The sequence below is a fragment of the Oryza glaberrima genome, chromosome 6 (assembly GCF_000147395.1).
Source record: "Oryza glaberrima chromosome 6, OglaRS2, whole genome shotgun sequence".
Taxonomy (NCBI): Eukaryota; Viridiplantae; Streptophyta; class Magnoliopsida; order Poales; family Poaceae; genus Oryza; species Oryza glaberrima.
In genome coordinates, this window is record NC_068331.1 from 208,629 (window position 1) to 217,693 (window position 9,065).

A 9,065-nucleotide genomic window follows, 5' to 3' on the forward strand; every position below is an offset into this window, starting at 1 on the left:
TGTGGACCCTCAGATATTCGACGTTTTGCCGTAACGACCGCTGCTACGTGGCCTATGGTATATCATTTCTAGAAAAATCTCTGGGGGTCCACCTCTCCTAATCCAGTCTCTCTAGGGTGAGGCCTGTGATTCTGCAGCCGTCAAAAAAAACCTAGCTCGATACCATGACCGGAAGGCAAAGTTATCAAGGTTTTAATTTCACACAGAATTCTCCATGTGCATTCCACAGTGTCGCGCCCGCCAGCCTGCCGTAACGGCGTGGTTAGTCGACGCCCTTGACACCGACATCGTCTAAGCTATCCACCCTAACATCCTATGTGCCGTTCCTATACTAACCACCTCGTTGAAAACCAGTTGTGGACCCTCAGATATTCGACGTTTTGCCGAATCAACCGCTGCTTTGTGGCCTATGGTAAGTCATTTCTAGAAAAATCTCTGGGGGTCCACCTTTCCAAATCCAGTCTCTCTAGATCATCGGACCGAGCGGTCCGGAATACATTCCAAAAGCAGAAGTAGATAAGACAGCGGTGTTAAGGCAGCGGCACGCCATTGCCACAGGCAACGACTGTAACTAAGACCTACTGGACGCCATCTTCTCCATCACCCTCCTGGTAGTAGGCGTAGGGATCCTCCGAAGCTTCATCTCCGACCTCTAATTAAGTTTGTATATTGCAAGGGTGAGTACCAGCCATACTCAGCAAGCCACCACAGCAACAATGCACATGATAGAGGGTATTCAAGGAATGGCTATGGTTCTTTTGCGCAAAGCAAGTTTTGTAATTCTTTTCACAAGCCTAAGACCTAGCGTAGACTGAGCCAATTTTAGTACCACTATTCACATTAAACAATGACGGTTCTGTCCACCATCCATTGTGATCCCAAAGATAGCTTCCCGCCATTGAGTTGTCATGGTTTTCTGAGGACGTCCACCTTCCCTCCTCTCAGGAAGTGGCTCCATCAGCATAAAAATCATCATGCAATATCTCATCCCACACAAGTTAAGAATTTAGAGTCTAGCCAAGTGTAATACATGTCCCGGTGCTCAATAACCGCGAGCACAGCTATTCGAATAGATTTGGTTTACTGACACTGCAGTGGATATACACTTTACCCGCACTCCGCAACTGCCCAACACATGAGCCTCGTCCCAACACATGAGATGCGTTACGGCAAAGCTTTTTGATAACCTCACATTGGCAGTACCTGCTCCATGAACTTAAATCCTCATGCACTCTAGATGTCCATGTTTCTAGCAGTGAGAGGAGTTCTGGCGCTCCCGGGAAAGAGAAGTTTCACACACATATTAAATTATAGTTCAAGTTAAGTTCTCTCTCACACACTCATGGCAGTCCTACCAATGGCGACACCGATGTAGGGCACGCCTCTCGGCCCTACCTCAACGGCTGTCCCACCGTAGCGCACCTGCCTCACTCAGGGGTGAACCATCTATGCAGGGATACTGCCTCCGCTCGGCTATCTACTCCGCTAGGTCTATACCCATACGAGAAGTGCGGTTGTACGGGGGTCGTTTCATGCTTAACTTCATGGCTCGGTCCTTCATTGACCAGGGACGGTACTAGCCTTTTCCAGATACCACCCAAATCCTCCGTCCGCCCCAGTCGAAAACAGTTGTTTAGTTTATTTCTTCTTTCACAAATCATGTCATCAATATCATGGCAATGTGGCGCTCATGTCTCCACATGCCGCATCTTAGTTACCTTCCCAAAGGTAATTGCCCAAGCATATAGCATTTGATAAATATGAGTATGCATGATTCTAGAATAGCATTTCTAAGCAACTATCATAATTGACTAGGGACTCATACTTAATCATGGTTACAAGGATTTTAAGGGTAAACAATAATCAAGGCATAGCATAATCACAAGTAGGATGTTCATCATTGCATGCAATTTTATTTGTAAACAAAACAATTTCGCAATTGGGATCAACATGTTCAAGGAATAGTGATGACTTGCCTTGCTCAAAGCTTTGTGAGTCTTGGTCCTCGCTTGGATCCGCAACTCCCTCGGGCTCTAAAATTACGTGCGAAAATTCGATTTGAATTCGGTTAGAATTCAAATAAAAATCCAAATAATTCCAAATGGGAGTCGAATGCGAAAAGTTGATTCTTTTATATTAACTTTACTATTCGCAAAATAGGGCAAATCCAATTTCGATTTATACATCCTAAACTATTTTGCGGGTATAAATATTTTCTTAGCATAAGATTTTAATTTAATCAACCCAAGTGTTATATCCATATAATAGGTTAGAAATTTCTATCGCAAGCTAAATATAGGACGAAATCTAAAAATTATCTTATAATATTGTATGATTTAATTTAGTCTATGACTAAACGATTAAATATAATACGCGGCTAAAATTCCTAGTAACTAAATCCGAATATCTACCGCGAATTGATTACTTATAGAGATTACCAAAATAATCTATAATTATATTAAATTTTGCAATTCTACGACTATAATTGATCTATAATTAAATTCTAATTATTTTAAATTTTCTAAACTTCCTTAATCTCCCTCTAATTTCTATTTATTTTTCCTTTTCTTCTTTTTCTCCCTTTTCCTTTCTTTTTCTTTCTCTTTCTCTCTTCTTTTCTCTTTTCTTTCTCTCCCTCCTCTTTTCTTTTTCTTTCTCTCTTCTTCTCTCTTTTCTTTTTTCTCTCCCTCCCGGCTTCTCTCTTCCTCTCTCTCTCTCGGCTCATGCTACCCGGCGGCGATGGCGGCGGAACGAGGGAAGGGGCAGCGGCTTACCGACAGCGGCGGCGGCGACGGCGGCGCGACGACGGCACACGGCACGGCGGCACGAAGGCGATGGTGCAGCGGCACGAGGGCGGCGGCGCGGCGGCACGAAGGCGGTGGCGCGGTGGAGAGGGAAGAGGGGAGGAAGAGGGAGATGGAGTGAGGGAAAATGGAGAGGGGGGTGGGGTATTTATACGGGAGAGGGGGAAGAAAGAGAGGGGGAGGGGTGGCTGGCCTGACGCGACGGCGGCGCGGGGCTCGGGGTGGCGACACGACGGCGGCGCGGGGCTCGGGGCGGCGACGCGACGGGCAGCGATGCGACGGCGGCGACGCGATGGCGACAGCGCACAGCGATGGGACGGCGGCGCGGGGCTCGAGACGGTGACGGCGACGGTGATGACGCGATGGCTCGGCACGGCGTGGGGCTCGAGGGCGACGGCGACGGCGACACGACGCGGCGACGGCGATGGCGCGCGGCGACGGCGACGGCGGCGCGGGGCTCGAAGCGGCGACGGCGACGGCGCGCGGCGATGGGACGGGTGGCGACGTGACGGCGTCGGCGCGACGACGATGGTGACAGCGCGCGGCGACGGCGACGCGATGGCGTCGGCGGCGTGGGGCTCAGGGCCGGCTAGGCTAGGACCTCATCAAGCACCTTGTAGGCAATGAATAGTGCCCCATCCTATTTATCCCTATTTTAGCTTATTTCCTATATAAATTTTATTCTATAAATCCTAATTTTTGCATAAATGAAGTTTACTCAATATTTGTGTTACTCTAATTAGAGGGTTTACCCGAGACTAATATTACCCATATTTATTTTTATATAAATTGCTTGAATTTAATTAGAGTTAATTCTTATTCCTTCGCACTTGAATTTAATTGACACTATTATGGTTGCGATAATATTTTATTTATTTCTATCCTCACCAAATCATTATTTTAAATTATATTCTAATTTGTTTATTTTGCCAATGAATTTTAGGGTTTATTCTTAATTAATTATTCTTTATTCGCGATCAACAAACTCTGAAATCAAAATCCAATGAAGTAGGCGAATAAAATCAGCATGATGCAATTTATTTAAAAGGTTTTTGAAGGCCCAGATTTTTAGAGTTTTGATTTTCGTTGGTCGAATTTTGAGGGTGTTATAAACCTACCCCCCTTAAACAAATCTCGTCCCGAGATTTCTTACCGGTTTTCGAATAGGTGCGGGTATTCCGTCTTCAAGAATTCCTCACTTTCCCAAGTGGCTTCATCCTCAGTGTGATTACTCCATTGTACCTTGTACACACGCCACACTTTGGTTCTAGTCCTCTTCTCGGCTTCATCCAATATCTGGATTGGGTGTTCTGGATACGTAAGATCATTGCTAACATGAATTTCTTCCAACGGAGCTTGTTCCTCGGGCACTCGTAGGCACTTCTTTAATTGAGACACATGGAAGACTGGGTGCACATCGGTGATGTTTTCGGGTAGCTGTAACTGATATGCAACTTCTCCTCGTCTTGCGATGATTTGAAAAGGTCCCACATATCTTGGTGCTAGTTTCCCTTTGACCTTAAACCTTTTTGTACCCCTCATCGGAGAAACCTTCAGATATACATAATCCCCTTCCTTGAATTCTAGGTCTCTTCTCCGGGTGTCAGCGTAACTCTTTTGTCGGGATTGTGCCACCTTTAAAAGGTCACGGATCAGGCGAACCTTTTCTTCGGCCTCTTTGATAATGTCAGGTCCAAATACAATCGGCATGATGCAATTTATTTAAAAAGTTTTTGAAGGCCCATATTTTTAGAGTTTTGATTTTCGTTGGTTGAATTTTCAGGGTGTTACACCACCTCTCCAAATCCAGTCTCTCTAGGGTGAGGCCCGTGATTCTGCAGCCGTAAAAAAAAACCTAGCTCGATTCCATGACCGGAAGGCAATATTATCAAGGTTTTAATTTCGCCTAGAATTCTCCATCTCCATCTGCATTCCACAGTGTCACGCCCGCCAGCCTACCTTAACGGCGCGGTTAGTCGACGCGCTTGACACCGACATCGTCTAAGCTATCCACCCTAACGTCCTATGTGCCATTCCTATACTAACCACATCATTGAAAACCAGTTGTGGACCCTCAGATATTCGACGTTTCGCCGAAACAACCGCTGCTTCGTGGCCTATGGTAAGTCATTTCTAGAAAAATCTTTGGGGGTCCACCTCTCCAAATCCAGTCTCTCTAGGGTGAGGCCCGTGATTCTGTAGCCATAAAAAAAAATCTAGCTCGATTCCTTGACCGGAAGGCAAAGTTTTCAAGGTTTTAATTTCGCCCAGAATTCTCCATCTGCAGTCCACAGTGTCGCGCCCGCCAGCCTACCTTAACGGCACGGTTAGTCGATGCGCTTGACACCGACATCGTCTAAGCTATCCACCCTAACGTCCTATGTGCCATTCCTATACTAACCATGTCGTAGGCTCTCCGGACCTTCTATTATATTTGAGAGATGAAGTGAATAATTCAAGTCGTCAAACAAGCATAATGAAAGATCCGACACCTCGAGAGAGAAATATTGGAGACATTGCTGAGCCCTTAGCCTGCCAGTCAACTTCAGCCTAATATGTGCCCGTCAAACCACTCGAAGGCGGCGACCAGATGTGTTACACATTCAGGTGACTTGACAAAAATGGCTAAAAATCTACAACCTCTCAAATATTCCTAACTCATACTCATGTAAATCTAGTTCCCAGGATGTGCACTAGATTCACACTTTCATCTTAAGCATGATTATACATAGCAAACACAACTAAGATGAAAGAAACTTAAGACTTACAACAAGTTAATAATTACATAGGCCGACCGGCCAAATGGACTTATTAGAGAACAGCGGAAGCTTGACTACCCAATCACAAGCACACCGACTAGGGGTTTACCCCATTAAGTTCTCATCCTAGAAGAAGCAATTGGAACCCGCATCACTCAAAGACTAAGTCTAAACCTGCAAACAAAAGGTTATATCAACAGCAAGAGTCAGTACATTAAACAAGTTAATGTACTGGCAAGCACAAGTCAATCCTACCATACTACATGTAAGGCATATATTCAAAGGAAGGCAATATGTAGCTCAATTTCAGCATAAAGCAAGTTTTGTTTCACAATTCTTTTGTAAAGGAGTTGATGCTTCAATTAACAAAAACAAGTTTTAAGTTTCATTATTAACTTCTTCATAATTCCATCATAATCAATCTCTTATTGCCATACTTAACAATAAGTCATAATGTATCACCACACACACAACTCAACACATTTATCAATTTCAAACCAATGTCACATGATCACATTTTTAAAACATAGTCTATACTCATGACACATCACCAAAGCGCTCATGACCGTGAGCACGGCTAATCGATTAGTTTAAAGAACTCTGCAGAGTTTGTATAGCTTTACCCACATGATATGAACTCTCTAGTTTGTTTAGGCGAAATAATTCCTATTTTATTTTATTCCATTTTGGAGTTATGAATTTTAGAAGTTTTATCGGTTTATAGTAGTATAGTCTTAGGTAGTGTTATGAAATACTTTTGTAAAGTGATTTTTATTAGATTAGACTTCACAGGGGTGTAGAGGATTGTTTTCTAAGACTAATAAATTTGGTTTCACAATTTTTGGAGTTATAATGACTTTCTTATAGATTTTACAAGTTACAACGTGTTTTAGGCATATAGTGTTTTATATCTGCATGATTCGCAAGTTGTAGGTTCAGAACATGCTACTTCCTGTTTAAGTTGAATAAAAGGAATAATTTGGTTAACTAAAACATTTTTAGTTCACATGTTTATGGTCTTTACTAGTATGGTTCATATTTTATAAACTAGAGATGCTCTAATCTAAACTAGCAATATATTATACTAACCTAGAAATTGTTATATGTCACGCCCGGAATTTCTATCCAAAATTCCAAACGCTTACATGTGTGTGAACCCTCATCCAGGAATCAGCCGAGGCACACAATAATAAATTGATAATAGAGTACAATTATTACTCTTAATTAATAAGCGAATAAAATGTGATTACAGAGGTAGATAGTTCCTCTCAATCAATAAAGATCTAAGCAGCGGAAAAATAAGATAAACAGCGCAGACGACTCCACTCCACAGGCAGCTTGACCAGGGCTACACCTAATCTTCCACACCATCAGCATCACTGTAGAACTCCTCCTCTGATGAATGATTGCAAGGTGAGTATATGACATACTCAGCAAGCCACGTAGCAATTATGCAAATGCACAGGATAACAAAGGATGGCATAGTAGGGTTTCATTTGCATAAACAGCATTTAATAAACATTTCAGAATTTAATAAAACAGTTAAGTAATAATTAAACAATATTAATCCAACGCTATACAACATACCCTGTTGCATAGGCCCAACCATTCTGAACAACCATCCCGGCTGCACAGTTCTATCTCCAAACCAGGAATATACCATTCCAAACCAGGAGCTAATCAAATTATTACCAGTTATAGCATCTTTTATTAGGGTGAGAAGTGTGAGACTAATCACGAAAGACATTGTTAGACCCGCCCATAACCGCGGGCACGGCTATTCAAATAGTTTTACTCTGGCCAGAGGTGTACCACTGTGCCCACAAGACACAGCCCCACGACATGTCACCATGCGCCTCGATACCACCACGGTACCTCGGAAAGGAGCTGTGACAGTACCCCTCGCACAACACAATCCACCACAGCGCACCATTCCTGGATCATAATCACCCCCTTATAAACAAGGCATGGACTCCCCAGCGACCCCCGTGGGCTTATCTCCACCACTTCTCAGTCTGGTGCCCCGCAATGAACCATGCTATACAAAAGGTAAAGCCGTTGCCCACGCTGGCTTGTGGTTGGCACGGTTAATGTTTCACAACCGAAACTCGTGAACCGGTCCTTAATTGTCATGAGCACGACCATCAAAACCATGTGCTCACAACCCACCATTATCAGGTTTTAGTTGGCAAATTAATTAATTAACCAATCATGATTAACCATCATGAGCTATCATTAAGCGATCATTAAATAATAGTGAATCATAAGTTATCCCAAAAGTGTGCTAAAGTTTCTAAGCATGGCTAAGCAATCACATCTAATATCTAGCTGAACCAATATATAAAGCTCAACTAGTCAATTTATAATAACCCAAGGTATCAAGGAAGAAAGTAATCAAGAACAAAAGGGCTATAACAAACAATAGGTTAATTCCACCCAATGACATTCGAAAATAAATGCAATAGTTGAATAGAAACAATAGCTTTAAACGGGATCAACATGCTCAAAGGGTTGTTTGGGATCTGTGTGACTTGCCTTGCTGGCCTTGGAACTCTTCAAAATCTTTTCCCGCAAACTCAGACTCTCCGGGAACGTCGGAATCTAAACAGAAAAGAGCAAAAACACCAAAACAGCACATAAACAAGCATGAACAGTACATGCAGATATTTTTAACATGTAGATCTCAATTTTAGAAAAATTTAGAGACTTGAATCAACTAAATCCGAGCTAAGATGAATTAGTTATGAATTTTCAAAGATTAAATCAGATTAAATCATTTATTTAGATTTTAATTGAATTATGACGCAATAAAGAATTATTTTTGAAAAGGAAAAGGGAATTATTGCGTCAGCGGCTAGGGTTCGCGATGGACCGGGTGCACCACGACGGTTCACGGGAACGGACGGCCGAGATTGATCCAACCAAAACGAACGGCCGAGATCGATCGGTCCACGGCCAGACCACGGCGGACGGCACCGATGACGTCAGCGGTGACGTCACCACCGGCGGCGGCTCGGGCGCGCATGCTTGCCGGCGAACGACGGCGCGGCGGCGCGAACGGAGAGCACCTACGGGCGGCGGCGGACGAAGGCGAGGGTGGCGACGGGTAGCGGAGGACTTGGGGATCCTTTTATAGGGGCAAGGAGGCGGCGGCGAAGGCCCACGGCGACCGGCGACGCGAAGGAAAGGTCTAGGGTTCGGGAAAAGAGATGAATCCGATTCGAGATCGAATCCACGAATTTCCAAAGCGATTTAGATGAAGTTTCCAAAAGGAAAAGGTAGAGGAGGTCCCGAAGATCATTTCCCCTCTATTGATTTCACCGGAGAAGGAAAGGCGCGGCCGGATTTGTAAGGAGACAGCGGCGGCGCGGCGCTAGGGTTCGGGCGCGGCGGCGGCGCAAGGAGGACGACGAGTCCGACAGGTGGGCCCCACCTGTCAGCGAGCGGACGCGCGCGCGCGAGCGGGCGGCTGCGGGCCGGCTTGGGCCGAGGGAGAGAGAGA